Here is a 22,634-nt window from a genome sequence, read left to right on the forward strand (position 1 = left end):
TACCTGGTATTACGATCTCGCCTCTCGAGATCTACAGGTTCTTTAAAATAAACAAGCAATTGGGCTGTAATGACTGACGAGAGGTGACAAACAAAGGAGAGAGGAGCAGAACAAATACAAAAAAAGTTACCTTAATATTAGTTTATTACAAATTAGTTATTTACATATTTACAGTCGAGTCAGGTTCAGTTAAATTTAAAATAAATGAACATATCATGAATGACCAAAAGCATCATAAGGATGAGCAGCTCAACAGAGACATTACAAATGACGAGTCAAAAAAAACATAAAACATTAGCAGCACAATAATTACATTTACATAAAGTCAGAACCTAGAACAAAATAAAAGCCAGAGCAAAATATGATCGAATCAATAAAATAAAATATCAAAAGCCATAAACAACAGGTAGCATAAATAACATGGTAACGCAGCTTATAACATAAGTAACATGAACAACATTCAAACAGTATAAGTAATAAAATACCAAGGCGGTATAACAAAAAGAGCAGCATTAATAACAAATAAATACAAAATGACGCAGCACAAGGAAACGGTATTAGCAGTCGAACTCAATAGAGCCATCGAAATAGCCCTAAGCTGCTTGACAGGAACACTGCAGGACAACTCCGACAGAGTCGAAACGACAACCATCTTGTCCTCACGCAGTGCTGACGTCCTCCTCCAGTACTAACGACCACGACAGAGCCGACACGGCAACCATCTCGCCCTCCAAGAAGCGTACCGACGTCCTCCTTCCATCTACGACGACCATGACAGAGCCGACACGGCAACCATCTCGTCCTCAAGAAACTCTCTGCTGCTAGGACCTGACTCGCAGGTACGGATACCTGCTGCTGCTACTCCAGCTGGCTTGCTGCTACCCTCAACCTGACTCGCTGCTTTCTGAACCTGACTGACGAAGTCTGACGCCATCCATCAGACGCCAACTCGCCAGTAATTAAAAACAAACAAAAACAAAGGAGGCAACAATCCACTAAGGGAACAATCGACAAACGATTGTTCCTAACACCTCCCCATTTAACAGAAAAAAAATATTTTCAATAAAATTTTTTTTTTTTTACAGACAAAATCTCTCCCCAATGCTGCCACACCTCGCCAGCCAAAACAGAACCAATCCTGGCAAGGTCGCCAATATTATGATCTCGCCTCGAGATCTACAGGTTCTTTAAAAATAAACAAGTTGGGCTGTAATGACTGACGAGAGGTGACAAACAAAGGAGAGAGGAGCAGAACAAATACAAAAAAGTTACCTTAATATTAGTTTATTACAAATTAGTTATTTACATATTTACAGTCGAGTCAGGTTCAGTTAAATTTAAAATAAATGAACATATCATGAATGACCAAAAGCATCATAAGGATGAGCAGCTCAACAGAGACATTACAAATGACGAGTCAAAAAACATAAAACATTAGCAACACAATAATTACATTTACATAAAGTCAGAACCTAGAACAAAATAAAAGCCAGAGCAAAATATGATCGAATCAATAAAATAAAATATCAAAAGCCATAAACAACAGGTAGCATAAATAACATGGTAACGCAGCTTATAACATAAGTAAATGAACAACATTCAAACAGTATAAGTAATAAAATACCAAGGCGGTATAACAAAAAGAGCAGCATTAATAACAAATAAATACAAAATGACGCAGCATAAAGGAAACGTATTAGCAGTCGAACTCAATAGAGCCATCGAAATAGCCCTAAGCTGCTTGACAGAACACTGCAGGACAACTCCGACAGAGTCGAAACGACAACCATCTTGTCCTCACGCAGTGCTGACGTCCTCTCCAGTACTAACGATCACGACAGAGCCGACACGGCAACCATCTCGCCCTCCAAGAAGCGTACTGACGCGCCCTCCTTCCATCTCGACGACCATGACAGAGCCGACACGGCAACCATCTCGTCCTCAAGAAACTCTCTGCTGCTCTAGGACCTGACTCGGTAGGTACGGATACCTGCTGCTGCTACTCCAGCTGGCTTGCTGCTGGACCTCAACCTGTTTCGCTGCCTCCAGAACCTGACTGAAGTTCTGACGCCATCCATCAGACGTCAACTCGCCAGTAATTAAAAACAAACAAAAACAAAGGAGGCAACAATCCCACTAAAGGAACAATCGACAAACGATTGTTCCTAACACCTCCCCACCTAACAGAAAAAATATTTTCAATAAAAATTTTTTTTACAGACAAAAAATACTTCCCCAATGCTGCCACACCTCGCCAGCCAAAACAGAACCAATCCTGGCAAGGTCGCCAATATTACGATCTCGCCTCTCGAGATCTACAGGTTCTTTAAAATAAACAAGCAATTGGGCTGTAATGACTGACGAGAGGTGACAAACAAAGGAGAGAGGAGCAGAACAAATACAAAAAAAGTTACCTTAATATTAGTTTATTACAAATTAGTTATTTACATATTTACAGTCGAGTCAGGTTCAGTTAAATTTAAAATAAATGAACATATCATGAATGACCAAAAGCATCATAAGGATGAGCAGCTCAACAGAGACATTACAAATGACGAGTCAAAAAAACATAAAACATTAGCAGCACAATAATTACATTTACATAAAGTCAGAACCTAGAACAAAATAAAAGCCAGAGCAAAATATATGATCGAATCAATAAAATAAAATATCAAAAGCCATAAACAACAGGTAGCATAAATAACATGGTAACGCAGCTTATAACATAAGTAACATGAACAACATTCAAACAGTATAAGTAATAAAATACCAAGGCGGTATAACAAAAAGAGCAGCATTAATAACAAATAAATACAAAATGACGCAGCACAAGGAAACGGTATTAGCAGTCGAACTCAATAGAGCCATCGAAATAGCCCTAAGCTGCTTGACAGGAACACTGCAGGACAACTCCGACAGAGTCGAAACGACAACCATCTTGTCCTCACGCAGTGCTGACGTCCTCCTCCAGTACTAACGACCACGACAGAGCCGACACGGCAACCATCTCGCCCTCCAAGAAGCGTACCGACGTCCTCCTTCCATCTACGACGACCATGACAGAGCCGACACGGCAACCATCTCGTCCTCAAGAAACTCTCTGCTGCTAGGACCTGACTCGCAGGTACGGATACCTGCTGCTGCTACTCCAGCTGGCTTGCTGCTACCCTCAACCTGACTCGCTGCTGCTACGAACCTGACTGACGAAGTCTGACGCCATCCATCAGACGTCAACTCGCCAGTAATTAAAAACAAACAAAAACAAAGGAGGCAACAATCCACTAAGGGAACAATCGACAAACGATTGTTCCTAACACCTGGCCTAAGAATTCATTCACAGATATCCCAAATACTGCTTTCTGCAGATTGGTTTAACAGAATTATGAAAACTACTGTTCTACCAATTGATGTTATAATACAAGAAAACTATGGAATAACTAAAAAGTATTCCTGATATCCCTCTGATAGTATGCAGTTTATAAAATAATGGGTAAAAATACTCAAAAGGTTTCCAGTAATGGGGTAAAATTGTGTCAAGTCACAAGACATTGTAAAAAGAACTGTAAAGTCTCAAGTGTAGTTTTTCTCCGTAATGGACAAATGTATAATTGTGCCTCGTCGTTTACCGTAAGCGCAAAAGTTTTCTCTCGTCTCCGAATGCCTAATTTATTGTCACACTTTCTGAAATGCAAGAGTTAGCAGAAACTTTCGGAAGAAGCCCATTTCAGTTGCCAATGTTAGTAGTTTGACTTTCTCTGGGAATTTTGATGATATATTTTGGTGATTATTTATTCCTCATCCATTTCCACCTCACTTTAATCTGAACTTTTTTATTTATAAAGAGAAATCACCCTTTAAGCAAACTCCATAACGTTCTGTGACATCTGTTATTTCACATTCTGTAATCAACCTCTCTTGGCTTTAGAAATATATGGATATTGGCATAACCCTTGGGCACGTTCCTAAGCTAAAGTTCCATGTGATACGTTTATATGCATAGTATTATAAATCCACGCTGTTGGCCCAGCGTTCGACTCTCCGACCGGCCAATGAAGAATTAGAGGAATTTGTCTCTGGTGATAGAAATTCATTTCTCGTCGTAATGTGGTTCGGATTCCACAATAAGCTGTAGGTCCCGTTGCTAGGTAACCAGTTGGTTCTTAGCCACGTAAAATAAATCTAATCCTTCGGGCCAGCCCTAGGAGAGCTGTTAATCAGCTCAGTGGTCTGGTTAAACTAAGAGGAGTTGCCATTAAAATGAAGCAGTGTTATTTTCCAGTTAAGAAGTGAAAAGAAGTAGTCTTCTCCAGAAACCAACCAGGCCTTGATTTCCTCTTCTCAAGCCACCACAAGGAACTACAGAAGTCGGGTTTTTTACTTGAGATATATATAACAACATTTCATCTATATCCAATACCGTTCACACGGCACAGAACTTCTTCGCCCACCAATACCGTTCTTCATTTACTCTAACCACTGCACTAGTATTTATTTGACTTCCTTGCTTGTTTCCTATTTATCTTTCACGAGTCCTCTACAGAAATTTGTTTCCTGTAGTGACATAAATAATGTGAGTTCCGTCCTTTCACTGACGGCAGTGTCGCCTGACATAATTATCCTTCTCAGGAGTGCGTGACCTTTGAAACAATGTTTTGATTATATTTTGCTCTCTCTCCTTTTTCCTCCTGCACATCTTTTCTGAATTTTTTCATCCCTTTATTTTCACTCTCCTCATGAAAAATCACAGTTTCTTTTCATTTTTCATTACCCCCCTCGTTTTATTTTCCTTTTCTGAATTTTCATCACATATTTTCATCGTTCATTATTCAAGGAATTTAAGGAGAGATTGCTGAGGGAAGTTAGGCTGCTAGAGGGAGTGGAGGTGGAATCACAACAGTATGGTGCAGAGGTGTTGGGAAAGACATCTGGAAAGAAACCACCTGACAGAAATTTGGAGATCTTACGAAACACCAGTAAATTATGTTTGCCCACCCAATCTCTCTCTCTCTTGCTCCCTGTGCAAATTAGGGCACAACGGAGACATGTTGGTCATGGCCACCAGATGAATAGCCACCTGCCACCCGCTGCAGCGATTTCTCTGTCCCTTGACTGTGATGAATGTAAATGGGATCTTGAGGAGACCTTCCCTCTCTCAGTTCCGAGACGATGATGCTACGTATCTTTATTTTCAAGTTCATAAAACTTTTGATTGTAAAACCAGCGACGGTTATAGTTAAATTAGCATTCTCAAACTTAGCAGCTTCATGGGGTTTGATTTTAGTGACTAAGCCTATATATTGCCAGTCACTTTTATACTGAATTGCTTATTTTCTATATATCTGCAGCCTTTTTATAGAGGAGAATCAGAACTAAGAGCCTATATCTATTTTTGTAATTTAATTATAGCAATCCGCTTATACACAGACGTATGGAAACATGAACGGAAGTAGTAGGATGCCCATGCATCAAAAAATAATAGCATAAGAGGACAATTATTCAAGGTTGTTATTCTATATGGTTTCATGTCCTTTTACTTTATTTCCTTTTGTTAATTTAGCATCCAAATTTTCTTAGTGCAGTTACTGCAGTCGGTCTTATAAATTAAGAGAGCCAAATGCATAGAACTACTTAAAAGATTCAGACTGAATGTTGTTTAGTGCTCTCACGAGATCTCACTTTATTCTGAGATTTATTCTTGATGATTTCTCAACGAAAGCTTAATATTTATAAAACGTGGAGACTGTGCTCTGATGACCGAAATCTATTTGCAATCGTCGTAAAACACTGGAGGCAGAGTTTCCCTTTCGTTAGATGAACGAGTAGACAGACATTCTATCTCTAGATTCACAGCCCTTTCAGGCGGGAGGGCTTGAGAGGGTTAAAATCTCATTTTCCCCTATCACTTTTATCTCCAGCAAAAAAAAAAAAAAAAAAAATCTCGTTAAATCCTTCATGGAAATTTGTGGCATCCGCAGATATCTCCTACTTCGGCCAACACCGAAATCTGTCTCCCCATTATTTTCAGGTGTGGTACTTTGCAAAAATCGAAGGTAGTTTTCTCCCCCTCAATTCAGTTTTTATTCACTAAAGTAAAAAACAAGCTTGTTTGTCGTTCTTATAATTTCCTAAATATTTAAAAACGTGTTTCATATTATTATACAAAAATCTTATATTATAATGGTGAAGGAAAATACCAATGAAGAGAAATGTCCTTAATGGAGCACATTCTGAATATCAAACATCTATTTTCAATGTAGCACGTCAATTTTTTCAGCATCGTCAATGGCTATTCATAGTTTTCAGATGAATCTCTACCTCCCCCCCCCAACCTCTCTCTCTCTCTCTCTCTCTCTCTCTCTCTCACGCACGCACACTTTGAAAGGAAGCTTATTTTGTACTAAGTAAAACATTAGCAATAAAAATCTAATTGTTTTTTCAACTCTGAGACTCAAAAAAAAATATTTTCACCAAAGATGTCGTTTGCATATTTTCATTATTCTTTTCATAAAAAAATGTCTAATTTGAAAATATTTGTTTATATTATTTCCAAGAATGAATTGTGTGTGTCAGCTTGCTGTAAATTTTCAAGTAAACTGTTCTCATCCACGTAGCAAAACTTATACAGACTACATCTTTTAAACAGCGGCAGTATTTTTTCTTCTAAACCTATAGAAACTAAGGTAATAAAAAAAAATACAGAATGGTAGCGGCTAGAAAAATGGAACTCATACAAAAATCCAGTGAACACTCGCGTCAGTAAGTTACTTCTGTTCTATGTTCCGTGCGTGCTCAAATTCCCATTATGTTTTCGTGATTTCCTTCTAGAACTTTCATTTCTCTTGGAGGTAAGGAGAATATCTGGTTCGCAAAATTCGATACCAGATGTGCTCTAAACACTTACCAACATGATTCAAATAATAGTGATTTTATTTAAAGACTGAATGTTAAAAGATAGATTTAATTTAGTAAGAGCACTTGGGGTATGTGGAAGAAAATGTCCTTTCAAAACTACATTAAAGGTAAAAAAAAAAAATACCGCAGTTGGGATTAAAAACAAAATGCAATGCAGTGCAATATCAATTAATATTTGGTGCAGTACAAAATGATGCCCTGTGATATTACATTTTTGTATGAGGAAAGAAGTTCTTACTGTTGAAGAGTCACAAAATCACACAAAAAAGTTGATGATAAACTAGATCTTCCACATTTTCCGTAATTTGTATCAACTCGGATGTCTTGACAAGTACTTCTGGTTGTGCGAATTGAAACGTAATCATTGAGACGGAAAAATAATTAATAAATCGCGCAAGGATACCGCAAAATGCAGAAGTACTCTTTAGCAAAGCTTCAACACAGTCATTTTGTTTCAGTGGTCATATCGCTCATAGTTGAACATCAGCCACTAATATTTCTTCTGGCTTCAACTCCTCGGCTTCTCGTCCAAACATCTAATTATTTCCTCTGCCGCCATCTCTAATACACTCGCTTCTCATTCAATATATGCTCGGCTTTCTCCCTTGTCGAAATTCATCTGGTCTCTCAGTTCATCGGAGGTAATTAAACTTCCTTTCAGACTGTCTTCACCAGTTTACAAAACCGTCCTACTCTGATGAGTCAGATAGTCAGGAAGAATATGAGATGCTTCGTTAGTCGAGTCGTCTTGCGAAATAAACTTGATATCTGTGCGTAATCTAATGCCGATGGTTGGCTATCTTTTCGATCCCGATTTCTTGTACTTACTTTTTAAAATCCTCATTTATTTATTTTTTTTTATTTAATTAGTTAGATATTTATTTATCTGTTTTATTTATTTTTGTATTTCCGTAGCAATAATTGCTAAAATGGCTACCTCATCTAAGGTGACCGCATCTCAACAACTTACATCCTTCGATAAAATAGTTTCGCATTTATGTATATGTATATGTATATATATATATATATATATATATATATATATATATATATATATATATATATATATATATATATATATACATACATATATATATATATATATATATATATATATATATATATATATATATATATATATATATATATATAATTACTTTACAATTTGACAGAATACGAAATGTCAAATGTATTTGAAATATATGCCTTCGAAAGCACTGAATTCCATCACGATGTGAGTTAGGAATTCTTTTTATGGCACACAGAATTGCAAGAATAAAATCAACATTGGAAAAAGAATCTCTTTTACGGAAAAATACAAAACTGAAGTCTATCTCCGCATATGATTGGGACTCTTTTTAACAGAAAATAAATAATGGAGAAGAGACTTCGTAATACAAGGGCAATAGTAGGAAAGGGAGTTGAAAATTGGATTAGAGTGACTCCCATACTTCTCTGGATGTTGGAGAGTGACACAAAACCTTTGAGAACATACTGGGAACATACTGTGAACAGGTCACTACACTTCATAAGATCCTTATCCAGGTGTAACAGTGAAAACGTATGTATTTATTATCGTCTCTTTTGTAATTTGTCACTGTGATAGATAAATATAAGATATGGAAAGTTTGTTTAGAAAGACTTACATTGATCGTAGCATAGAATACAGTGTGAAATGAGTAATGTTAATCCTTCAGTGAGATATGGATCCATTCACAACTCAATTAAAATTGAGTTAAGTTGTGAGAACTATCACTAAACTTAGGACGCTGAGACGGGGAAAGGAAGCTGCGAAAACAAGAAAACACGACGAAGCTTTCGAAACCTTTTACGATTTTCGAAATTTATTGGTCCCTGAAGATTTCTAAATCATTTTGCGTCCTGAAGACTTACCGTTTAAGTGAACCAACTATTTTTATATTTCTGTAAAGCGCTTAGGAAAACTCAGGGAAGGTCTTGCGAAAAATTAATCTTTCATATATCTAAATTTAATCTTTCATATATCTAAAGTTCCTCACCGACGAACTACATGCATACATATACCGGCGTATAACGGCAATAGCACACACAAACGCATGTATACGTAAATATGCGTTTGTGCGTGCTATCCCCGTTTATTTGCCGTTCTTTGTATGCGTGTAGTTTGTTAGCAATGGCAGAGGCAGAGGAAGGGAGATTAAGATGTAGCACAGGATGAAAAGAGGGGAATGAAAAACTTCAAAGGACATACACATAAGCCTCTTAAAGAACACAAGATATTTAGGTATGTAAAGGCGAGTTAGTTACACATCCAACGTCGGATTTAATCTAAATCTTAATGAAATGGTGATAGTCCAGAGACCGTATGCTTGGTTAGACGGATGATAAGACCTGTGACGCAGAAATGATAAAAGAAAAATGCGCAAAAGAAATACACGAAAAGTAGAATACATGATTTCTGCAATTGCACAAGTTTAAACAAACGGGATTGCATTAATTTAGTGTAATGAGAGACTCCTTTCTAGTCATCATCTCAAACCGGGTTTCCACTTTCGGTTTTAATTAATCTTGAGATAGATATTTCCAAGCTATATCACACACTGCGCCAATCTCCTACTTCATGCGCGTTTGCCTAATCCACTTTGCAGGTCTCCCAGCGAGACCAAGTTTCAATCCAAAACCTTCCGAGCCATACACCCTTACCTAGGCGTACCCCACTGCCTTCTCTCGCCGCGTCTAAAGCACCTCAGGATAACGTGCTGCTTATTTTAAGTTTGTTAACCTTTCAAGCACATCGCAGTAACTCCAGAGGTAGAGGATTCCGCGTGTGAAATGAAGTGCAATAAACGCAGTGTTCTGCAATAGGAAATTTTCATTCTTAACCATTCGTTGTTTACCCGACCTTCATTTCTTGTAGATATAATAAATCTATCATCGCGAGATAAACACACGCTAACAATTCGCTCTTGTTATTCCAAGTGAGACTTGTCCAGCAACTCCAGTCAACGTGCTACCACTGAGCTATCAAGAGAGGTATAAGTCAATGCCGAGTCTGCTGTACTTGTTTACCTGTCGTGAGCGGGGAAATTGTACTTAGCCTCGGCATTAACCCACCTCCACCATGATAGTTCATTGGTACGTTTGGAACACGCAGCTCTTACTGTGAAATTTTTTATCACACCGTGATTTATATACAATCATGAAGCTACAAATGTCGCTTGATATCAAATATCTGCGTTTACCAGCGGTCAGTGGCTTTGAAAACAAAGCATTTATGAAAAGTTGATTTGTGCCACCGAGACTAGCAATCTCTGTTGGTGATTATTAAAAATTTCAGTGGTTGAAGGTTGTCTCACATGAACACTGTCTCGCAGCTTAAAAGCTTTCCGATAAACTTTGCCCAAATTGGCCAAGACTTGTTTAAGAATCGAAAATCTGTAAATACTTTCGGGCAAAGCCGCTAATTCACGAACACACACACAGCTCTTGTAGAGCAAATAAATTTTGGCTACTTGGTGCAAAGATTCCAAAAAAAGGCGGCGCAAAAAATGGCAGAATAAAGTTGTGTGTGACTAGATCCCGATTCGTAACGAAAGATAACTAAGAAAACAGCTAAATAAACACGAGAGATTCTACAGCTAACCTCATTCCTCACTTTCATCCTGGTCGAAAATGTTATCGTTGTTGGTCGTCGAAAATGACGTCCAATTTTCGTGTTCATTGTGTGAGTGGTAGGAGGAGGAGAAGGAAAGATGAAATCTCTTTCGTAAAACACATTTTATTTTAATGCTCCAGCAGGAAGCTGAACGAAAAGTGACGTGAACGATATACTGTAGATATTCGTTCACTCTCAAAATTTAAGGGACAGTATGCTTTACTGATGGAACAGATTCTGTGGTTCACGCGCAAGACAAATAGTTCCCGATTTCAAGTAAGTAGTTAAATAAAACGTTTAATTTTTTTTATATAATGAACGCAATTTATAAGCATACCAGCTCAGAGGAGCATTAATTGACTTCTTTTATTTCTGTTCTGACAAATAACTACCATATCTAAGGAATGTTCACGAGAAAAGTACGATAAAAAAGTGGAAGGTCATTAATAATCAACTAAAATTCAAAAGAGAGGAATTAAAATATTTTTCCTGTATGCCATATAGTTTCAAGTGAGCAAAGACTAAAAAGTAACTCAAATCCAATGGACAAAATGTCTTCTGTGCATCAGAATAATAAACTTCTTTCCGTTTATATGTGAAGACACCTAAACCCCACGCCACGTGTTTCCCCCATACGGGGTGGCGGGGAGGGTGGGGGGCGCTTCCTGAGAATTAAATGTTTCATACGTGGCCTCATGAGCTCATTCAACGAAGCAGATCACTCAGATTCAATGAACGTAATGAAGGTATGCGTTTGCTTATATTTATTTCAGCACTCTCACCTTACAATGGCTTAGAAGATGGATGCCATAATGTGATCTAGTTGCCAAGGCCATGTAAAAAAAAAAAAAAACTTCTAGGGCCAAATTCACAGAAAAATTAATAGCGGACGGAATGAATGTTTGGGTGCTCTGCAATATGTTTCCCATCGAAATTCATTGACTCGGGACTTTTTGGCGATTTGTATGTGCAAAGTCCACACACACACATATAGATAGATACTGTAGATAGATAGATAGATAGATGGATAGATAGATAGATAGCAGGCAATCAATTGCATGCCACATATTCTGAGGAATGTCACTAGGAATTTCGAGTCGATCAATCAGAGACGAGCAGACTCTCATGGTCGAGCAATATATTTCATGGGACATCGACATCTTCGTTATAAAATCACAATAAATATTAAAGAAAACAAGTTCTTCACCCATCACATATAAATGCAACTCTCTTTACATAAGTTGCCAGAACTTCGTTTGAAACTCATGCAGTGTAGAAACGAATAAGTCGTCGGACGCGGACATGGTGCTTGCAGAGATATGTTAAAGTTAAAGGGAAACCAAATGTATCTAAAATGATGAAAGCCACAGAATATCCACCACTTCTGCCCGACTGCAGCTGTCTCGGAACAGCTAGAAATAAGCGCCAAATGCAATTGATCTAGATTGCGTTACCTCCACCAGACGACGCACAGAACGCATCCATTAGAAATCCATAAGCTATCGCGATGAACCTCCGTAGGCTAATCTGTATGCATGGAATATAGCCAGGAATTTCCATTGGCACTGCCAATTTACGGATGCCTCCCGATGGAATGCGATGGGAGATAGGGCACGCCGCCCTTGAAACAAAGGCCAGTGTTGATGGAGAGAGAGAGAAGTTCTCAGACAATCAGCTATAGTCTAAACGGTGTGGTTCTTATTTAAACAAAACAAAAATGCGAATTCGTTTTCATTAGTTACTTTCTGACATTTTCCACCACCAACCACACCAACTCAAACGTTGATTTTTATAACCGCAAACATTTTACAAAAGAATCTCTTAAAACCGTGAAGGTTAAGGAACCGGCAATTTGGCAACGGTATAGTTTTTGCTTCTGTAGAGCGCAAGTGAATGCTTACTCGGTCAACTTTGTACTTCCGGAAACCTAGACTATAAGTCTGATGGTACACACAAGCCGTCCATCCTTCACGAAAGGATATTTTTGACACATTTTGCTGTTTAAGTACCTAAACACTTATGCTTGTTATTTTAATTTCTTAAACTGAATAACAGTCAAGGTTATTAAATTTACCAAAGGAAATGATTCTGAATGTCGTCAATCAGAGAGTTCCGTATCACAGTGTTTGACAGAATAATATTTAGCTCTATAATGAAGACAAATTTTGCTTTCCATTTTGGCTTCCCAAACTCCCCCCGAGGCCTGTCTCATCATTGCGATGGTACTTCAGACTCAAAATATATTTGTCCCCATCTTCATATGTTCAGTCATGCGACCAACATTATCAGCTGTCTGTTATATCTTAAAAGTATTTATTCTGAATTGGAAGATATTTTTTAAAATACAAATATAAAGTGAATATAAATTGCGGTGGTTGGAAAACCAGTAAAGCAATTATGTCAGTGACAATCGTCTGTTTAATTTTTTTATCATTCTGAAACTGATTTTTTGGGGCTGGACGACGCCAATGCCCTAACTTCGGTGTCTATTTCCCGTAGACAGTCTTCCTTAACCACAGAAAAAAATATGAGAGAATACATGTTGTGTTGTTTATAGTTGGATCATGAACTAGAAACTTGGTTAAAGTTAAAATTAAAACCTTTAAAATTCAGCAAAACCAGAATGAGCATCATATCCAGAAGCTTCGTTCAACCGCTAATCCAGCTGCAGGTGTTTGATTCACGGGTCTCCTTGTAACCCATTCCCACTCAGCCCCCTATCCGGTGCTTGAAAAATCTCCCAGTGACGTCACGCACAGGCTGTTTCAATTTGCCAAATATTTTCGTAAACAGAATCAATGTTCTCGTGCTCACATTTCATACACTGACTCTCGATGCTCTCATTTGGGCATCCTATTTATATAAGAATATGTGTTTATGTATGTATGTATGTATATATATATATATATATATATATATATATATATATATATATATATATATAATTTAATATTTATATAAGTTCCTATTTATTTTGCTCTCGTATACGTGTTAAATAATAAGAGTTTCGAGTCTGTCATTTTGTTTGAACGACATTAGAGTATTCTGTGGATAGATTGCTATTCTAGTAGCATTTAACAATTTATTAGTGCGCGTTGCAGATATGCATCAAAAGGCAATGATAATAAATTCAGATAAATGAAATAGAGAAGTTATATAATAGGAATATACATAAAACGAAACATTTAGAAGATATTCCATCACTACTTATGAAGACTCTTATCGAATATCATGTTGTATGTTAACGCTTCGACGGATTTCCGTTAGAGGTTATTGGGATATTTTCTTTTTTGTGTTATTTTTCCTTTTTATTTGCATTCCCTTACTAATCTTAGGCTATTTTCCTCTATCGCAGCTGTCATTCAACTATGTCGCCGTTGAGCCAGCACCTTGTACTCTCCCACGCATGGATGTTTTTTTCTGAAGAGTCCCTTTCATAGGCAGAGCCCTTCATGTAAAGGACGCTTCCCTTCTAGTTCTGTATGGGGGTTATTCTAGAACCTGGTGGAGTACCTTCCCGTCGTCTGACATACTGAAGTTACAGAGAACGTGATCATTCGTCATCCTTTACCTTTCACGGCAGTGATCTCAGTTTCATTCAGTGCCACGATATGAGCAGCACTCTCTATAAGGGCATCTAAGTACCTTAGGCAACAAACCTTTTTTAGCCCCCATTCATCCTTGGCATTTTATGTATGATTTCTGCCGCGAATTAATTACATAATATTGCAGGTACTGTGTTCTCTGACGACTCTGGTTATCAGTCACGATTTCTCCTGATGTATTATTTTTATCATCATTTGACATTGCAAATCATTATACTTTCTTCAAGAGCATAACTCTGTAGTTTCATAAACCACAATTAACAAGGTAATATTTCATCACAGAAAGGTCTACAAAGAACTCTGTGGAAAAATTATATGCACATTTTAAAGGTCAAACAAGAACCTCATCAGTAACATCATGCAATGCCATCATGCCCAGAGAATGAGCAATTAAGTGATTTAGAGTAACGAGGATAAAATGGTGATTTATATTTGAAGCCTCTTTCGGGGCATTTCGCAATTCTCAAGTGCAGGTTTTGATGTCTCTCGGAAAGAAAAAGTTGTATGTATTCATTTAAAAAGAGACGATAATTACCCCACAGGTTCGTTAAACATTCCGTATCAACCAATAGCCTGAGTTTAAGCCCTGCTGATGAAAGATTGTTTCATTAATGTTCATCATGGAATCATTTAGTCTCATTTGGAATGTCAGTAGGACTTTTGCGCTTTTAGAAATTATTTTCTTTCGAAAATCAAAATACTGAAATAAACTGAACCACTCACTCGATGCTCGCTTCGAGTTTGCTGCGGAAGAGTGACGAAACATCCCACTTAATTTCAGCAGCGCTATTATTTTTTTTAGACGTTGTTGTTTCATATAACACACACACACCATATATATATATATATATATATATATATATATATATATATATATATATATATATATAGAGAGAGAGAGAGAGAGAGAGAGAGAGAGAGAGAGAGAGAGAGAGAGAGAGAGAGAGAGAGGTTACACTTAGGTATCATATTATTCTAGATCCAAACATTGGAAATTTAATAATAATGTCCCCACATGTAGCTCAACATTGTGAACATTCAAATCAGTAATTCTAGGAAAGAAGGGAACAAACATCTTTTGTACTTTAATAATGTGTTATTAATTTATTGCAAATTTTAATAACTGAAAAATATAATGTGCCCTCATGTGTCGTGGAATACCAAATTATTCCGACCGAAAGATGTACCTATCTTTAATAAATGTATCTCTCTCTCTCTCTCTCTCTCTCTCTCTCTCTCTCTCTCTCTCTCTCTCTCTCTCTCTCTCTCTATCTCTCTCTCTCTGTATATATATATATATATATATATATATATATATATATATATATATATATATATAATGTATATGAATGTGTCTACAGTATATGTATATATATATATATATATATATATATATATATATATATATATATATATATATATATATATATATATATATATATATATATATATATGTGTGTGTGTGTGTGTGTGTGTGTAAAATTTTATTCGCAAAAGTCTTATCGTAATTATTATGTGCACATCAAATTTAAGTGGTAAAACTGAGATCACCTTGCACTATGCATATTAAAAAAAAAACAAGTAATGAAATGCCCCTTAATTTCTTCAGCGCAATCGTATTTTCTGCACATCGTATATAGCAAAATCCGCCTCTCTTTGCAGCTAAGCCCCGCCTACATCACGACCAACCCTTGAAGCTGATTGGTTAGCAATAGTTTCGAAAAGTTCGTTAATCTGTGGTTCTGTGCATCTTTATTAATTTTGCGATGGTTGTTTTACCGAACAAAAACCCGTTCTGCTGATTATTAAAAGGAAAAGTTATATTATCTCCTGAAATAAAATCATAATACGCATCTCCCTAAAAATGGTAAAAAAATAGAAAAATACGAATGAAGTCAGGAGTGTTACGCGATGCTGCAATGTGGTTTTTCGTAAATGAGGTTCACCTGAATACGGAGGTGACACAGGGAATGTCTGCGTTCGAATCGGTGCACTTGAATTACAGAACAATAATAATTAACGCCCGATATTGCCCAGCGTGTTCTCCCTTCTAAACTTTAAATACAAAGACTTTCTCAGAGATATGCAGATTGGTATTTCATATTGATTTCAGGAAATGGTACTACATTTTAATAGCCATAAAATCGATTTCATTGCAATCGTTTACACATTCGGAGGGATGACAAGCACTGACTGCACTCTACTAAACGAAGATATATGCCTATGCTTAACTTGAAGTTGCAGTATGATAGGCTATACAAATCATATTGGATATAATTTGCTGAGAACTTTAAGGACATTTTCTCTTTTCGAAATAACAGGATCATAAAAAATGACGTAGACCTATAATGTCCTCTGTCTTTTTGTCGATTTACGCAGATTATGACATTTGGATTATAGGCCTATCTGATATTCAGCCGTTTTATTGTGATTCTTGTTGCTCTTAAGGTGCTTGTAGTGTCTTCGAGAATTTTTCATATGGTAACCTAACTTTGCAGAATAAACATAGACCTATTCATAAAATGCAGGTGTAAAGAATTATCTGTCTACTATTGTTAATTGAAATTTGGTAATTTGTTTTAATTAAAAGTAATCGAGATCTTTATGAACATAGTCTACGCTAGAATATTCTCCTAACAACAGAGAGAGAGAGAGAGAGAGAGAGAGAGAGAGAGAGAGAGAGAGAGAGAGAGAGAGAGAGAGAGAGAGAGAGAGAAATTTACTAACTCATGTCTCATTTTGTCCAACAGGGTAATCTACAAGAATGCCCCAAAGCAGATGAATCATGGCTACTCGCAGACTGGTTTGGATCATCTCATACATAACTTTTTCAGCTTTCATTTATTTTTTCCTTATTTCGTTAAGTATCTTATGATGCCTTCATTTTCGTAGAAATGCTACAGCAGCCTTATATCTACTCATCACAGTAATATAATTTGTTATCCCTTTTGTAAATATATTTTCAATATAATTCATTGCGAGCAGTTATATATTTGTGTGTAAGGCGGAGACAGCCCTATGATTGGTCTATGTGTGCCATCCGCTACATGCCCACAAATTTAACTTTTTTTTCTTTGTGGTATGTGGCTTTTTACATTTACTATGGCCATCGACGCAAGTACTCATGTATGTGTATATGCACATGCTTATACGTGCACATTTCACCCATACGCATATACATTATATATCGTAGGGTCGGTGCTACTATGTTGATTAAAAGCTACTCCATGTCTAACAGATACGGGTTGAAAACTATTTGCAATAAGAAATCTGACCCTTTAGCCCATCCCTTGTCATTGTCTCAAAATATAAGAATTTTATGTGTAGGCCTATGCCCTGTCATTGCCTCAAGATATAAGAATTTGATGTTGTGTAGGCCTATGCCCTGTCATTGCCTCAGGATATAAGAATTTGATGTGTAGGTCTATGCTCTGTCATTGCCTCAAGATATAATAAGAATTTGATGTGTAGGCCTATGCCCTGTCATTGCCTCAGGATATAAGAATTTGATGTGTAGGCCTATGCCCTGTCATTGCCTCAAAATATAAGAATTTGATGTGTAGGCCTATGCCTTGTCATTGCCTCAAAATATAAGAATTTGATGTGTAGGCCTACTACCTGTCATTGCCTCAGAATATAAGAAATTAACTTCTTGGATTTTGTCGTGCATTGCCTCAAAATATAAGAATTTTATATGTAGGTCAAATCTTGCAATGATATTAACATTTGACATGCAGGATTATGATAACTTAATACCCTAATATCAGAACTGGCTGCATGAGTCTATGCTTCATTTCAATTAATGTGGTCTATGTGGAATCGTTTATGTAAGCCAACACCAACTTAAAAAAAAAAAGCAATATGATTGTGTATTTAGGCTGCGCATGATAAAAAAAAATGCACAGACAGAATGATCCAAGATCTTCGTATTATTATATAACTTAATATCTTTTATCGGAGATATCGATTGCATACTTCACAATTCCGGGAACTTAAATTTGTGGTGTCATGATTCATGCACGGAGCTCAACATAACCTAACGGATTCAAGACTAAATAGTACATTTGGAGTAACGATAAAGTCAAGGTTTTTAGTATTTTTTTTTAATTAAATTTTTAGACTAACTAATCTTAGTAGTTCTGAATCGGTAATTTGATTGTACTCAGAGGAAATAATAAATAACTAATTGTATAATTATGGCTTCAGTTTCATCATCGCCAGAAGAATTTTTACATTCGCACATGTTTTTGGGAATCATTTCACAGTAGTATAAACTACCTTGTCATTTAATGCATGACTGGTATTGGGTCTATTTTAAAAATATGGATGCATGAAATGTAAATCATTTTTCATACATACTGTAGTTTATATTGGTTTATTAACACACAATATGGCACGAAATTTTTTTTAAAGAAATTTGTTCTATATCGCTTGTAGAATGTAGGCCTACTATGAGCCATTTGATGACCTGTGGTACTAGCATTTGCGGCTGGTCACATGTACATATATATGTGTATACGTATATGTAAAAGTGAATGTTTATATGTGTGTGTTTGTATACTTGTAGCTTTGTGCGCTATAGAAATCCGAACCGCTTGACCGATCTAGACAAAATTTGGCAAGTGGCCATCATTTAACGCAACTTACAAAATAGGGTCGTTTCAAACCCATACCCCTTCCTCCCTTTTCCCCCTTCCCTTTGTAATTTATGTGATAACAGCTTGACCGATCTAGACAAAATTTGGCAGGTGGCCATCATTTAACCCAAATTAGACAACAGGATAGGCTTCAAACCCGTACCCTCTTCCCCCTACCCTTTGTAACCTATGTGGTAAATAAACTGTACGGGTTTATCATACCTCATTTCATGTACTCGATGCCATAATAATAATATACGCATTTAATTGTTGATGTAAGTTAAAAAATGTACGCTTACTGGATTCTCATTTGTTGTAGAATTATGTGGAAAGTTATAGTATTTATTACTAGATTAATATGTACATGTAAATTCGCTTTCAGCTGATATAAATATCAATTTACTTTCGTGTTCCTCATACAATATTATTTAATCCTTCCTCCCGTCTACTGCAGCAATCTCTTTTTCTGCCACAAGGAAAAAAAAAAAAAAAAAAAAGCATTCAGCATCAAGGGCCTTCGTGGAAAGTGGATCAAAAGTTCTAATCTCTGTTCACAGCAGACTACGAAGTTGGAAACGGGTCCATATCTTTTCTAAGAAAAGCTTCGTACTCCTTTTTCCAGAGATCATTTTGGAACTTTAGGTTATCGCGCAGAGAAGGTCTTGGTCATTCAGACAGACAGAGATACAGAGTTTATAAAGTTTCTTTGAGGTGTATTACAAGATTTTCGCGTTCAATTTCGGTACTGTGAAACAAATAGAAAATTTTATACGTTCTCTACGTGGGCATGGAAACTGAACAGCTCAGATATGTCGCTGAACATAACTCGGAAAAACTGATGAGGTATGGCTTGAAAATAACGAGTCTTACAATGAGGATACTCTGAAACTCGGTTCCCATAATTCAGCAAAATTTCATCCAAAAGAAAATGATTTGCTGAAGCTATATTCAGAAGCACATGAGATATCAAAGGATCAATTGAATACGTATAATTAAACCTTAGTTATTAATACTGCAGTCAAATTAGCAAAAAGTTGAAAGAAAGCAACAGAAGTAATGAAAACATCGTAAAATATCAATAACCACCAGTGCCCATTGAAATACTTTCCAAATAGATTCCTCACCATAAAGACAAAATTAGACCAAAAGATCACTTGGAAACAAAATATCATACCAAAATAATATCTATCCTTTATTCTCTCTTTCCTTTTTATTTCATCACTCAATTGAATTAACTTCAAAATTTCGAGATTCTAGATTTTTTCATGTGCCTTGAATTTTTTTTTGTCTCAAAAATTTCTGGATTGCTAGTGTATCTTCCCGATATCCTAGCGTACTTTAAGTTGTTCTTCATGTTAGCCAATAATGCTTGTTTAAATAGAGTAGCTCCCTATTTTCTGAATTCTGCCTGAGAAGCATTACATGTGCTTCTTAGGCACATGTAATGCTACTTAGATTGATCACATGCTAGCTCAACATCCAGGATTACCGGGACACTTACTATGACTACCAGCTCTTAATATCTGAGTTCTCCCTGTCCCCACCCTGCCCTAAGAAGCCCTCATGCTGCTAAACATACTGGTGGGGAACGCAATGACAAATGCATCCTGTGGATGAACTCAAGTACCTCCAGATGTTGTCAGACCTCACTGCTGACAGATTACCCATCTCTGTTAACCTAGCGATAGCTATATGGCTCTTCCAACTGTTATACGACATCTGAGAATCCCAACCAATGCTAAAAGGACAATGATTGGAGAACACCTGAAATAACACGCAATTTCTAGGGCCTCCAATGCCTTGTTACATGTTAAGCACAACATTTGCGAAGCCCTACCAACCACTCTGCATATACCACAAAAGCTTGACAAAATGAGGACCTTCAGGACCTTCACCCCTGGATGCTGCTTGAGAAAAACAAGGTAGCCATTCAATCAAGATAATTCTGGTGGATCCCATAACCCTAGCAAACACCTGCCTAATTATATTCAATATCACCAACAAAGCATCCAACTGGAAGTTCCTGAGGCACCTTCAAATCCAATTTCCTTGCATTGTCAGTCACTGCTAGCGACTCGTAAACATTACTCTTCGACTAACATCCGCCAATGACGCACATATCCTAACTGGCAATAAGAAATACCTTCAAAAGCTGGATGAAATCCTAGCAAACAATGCAAAATTCTTATGTGCAAATAAAACCCAACTGATGATATCAGGTGTGAGGACAAAATTGCCGAAATGATCAGGCTGCCTCTAGCATCCTCCACCTTCCAGCGACTGTGGGGAACTATGGTCTTTGCTACACATACTGGAACATGAAAACGCACAAGCTGGGCAACTCTGTATGCCCCATTCTCAGGCAGATTCCCACCCCAACTTACTAGCTCACCAAGAGGCTTAACACTATTCCGATCCCATATGTTCATGGTGACCACAGCCTGAATTACTCTGTGGATTTCTTGGAAGCCCACACAGCAACCGCCCCCCCTCCCGAGCAATTATCGCCTCAGTGTATATGCAGTCTCTCTTCACAAATGCACCAGTTGATGAGAAGATTCAAATAATTTTGGATAGCATTTACAGGGACCTTATCACTACATTTGAATTTGAAATTTTAATTAGAAACTATATTTCGGCGAATAATTGCAAGCACTCGTGTCCTTAGCAGCACACAAGAAATCTCCTGGAAGAAAATAAATCTGGGCTGAATACTTTCATAAATCTAAGCCAGAGAATTTTATCACCTGCTTATCCCATGTGAATGGTGCCTCGGTTATACCTGTCATTTTCTATCGGTACTATTTGTATTGCCCGAAATATGGTGTCTTATTCAATTTAATTCGATTTTGATATGGACTTTTTTTAGGTAAATGTTAAAGAATAAGATTTAAGAACATATATATATATATATATATATATATATATATATATATATATATATATATATATATATATACATATACATATACATATATATTTACATATATATACATATGTATGTATTATGTATGCACATATATGTATACCCACACACCTATATATGTGTGTGTGTGTTTCTTAAATCTAATTCTTTAACATTTATAAAAAAAAAAAAGTCCATACCAGTAAAGAGTTAAATTGAATAAGACAACATATTTCGGGCAATACAAATCGTCTCGATGGAAAACGACGGGTATAACTGAGGCACTATTCATATGGAATAAACAGGTGGTAAAATTCTACTGGTTTAGATTTGCGAAGGTATTCAGCCCAGATTTATTTTCTTCAAGGAGATTCTAGGACACGAGTGCTTGCAATTATTCGCCGAAATATAGTTTCTTATACAAATTCTCTATTATGGGTCTTTTTAGTGCACACACACAAATATTAAACATCCAATATCATTTAATAACGAACTCGCCAAACCTTTGGAGTAACTTTCGCCCAAGGGGTTTACATACAATGAAAGGTAGTCGACTCGACCATCCGACTATCAGCAAAACCAAAAGTCGGGTTATAATCCTGGCTGGGGCAGACACCCTAATCTCTTTTAATCCCCCTGTGGTGAAAATGGTTTCAAAAGTATGATGTATTCGATATAAAAAGTTTATTTTTGGTTTAATTTTTATGAATATACTGCACAAGTCATGATTCTCTAGGTGCCCAAAATTCATATACGTGCGTGTGTATTTTTTATGTATAACCTAAAGAATGAAGTCTGGAAACTTTCTCTTCATAAAACTTACCTGATGGTATTTTTCTATGTGAGCAGAGAGAGAGAGAGAGAGAGAGAGAGAGAGAGAGAGAGAGAGAGAGAGAGAGAGAGAGAGAGAGAAAAGGTGGTAGTTGAGGGAAATGGTCTCG

General features: G+C 36.7%; 2 long non-coding RNA genes across 3 annotated transcripts in view; one reads left to right on the forward strand and one right to left on the reverse strand.

Annotated features, from left to right (window-relative positions):
* LOC136825661 (uncharacterized) overlaps positions 1–22,634 on the forward strand; it is a 274,947-nt gene that overhangs the window by 243,506 nt on the left and 8,807 nt on the right. Inside the window, exon 4 of one of the 2 annotated variants that reach the window (XR_010849390.1) lies at positions 16,902–21,200. The exons of the other annotated variant lie outside the window; for it this stretch is intronic. This is a non-coding gene — a long non-coding RNA (uncharacterized lncRNA). Of the gene's footprint in view, positions 1–16,901; positions 21,201–22,634 lie in introns of those variants that run through there. 2 annotated transcript variants of the gene reach the window in all.
* LOC136825662 (uncharacterized) overlaps positions 1–22,634 on the reverse strand; it is a 41,865-nt gene that overhangs the window by 2,382 nt on the left and 16,849 nt on the right. The gene's annotated exons all lie outside the window — the stretch shown is intronic.

This window comes from Macrobrachium rosenbergii, chromosome 39 (genome assembly GCF_040412425.1).
Source record: "Macrobrachium rosenbergii isolate ZJJX-2024 chromosome 39, ASM4041242v1, whole genome shotgun sequence".
Lineage (NCBI taxonomy): Eukaryota > Metazoa > Arthropoda > Malacostraca > Decapoda > Palaemonidae > Macrobrachium > Macrobrachium rosenbergii.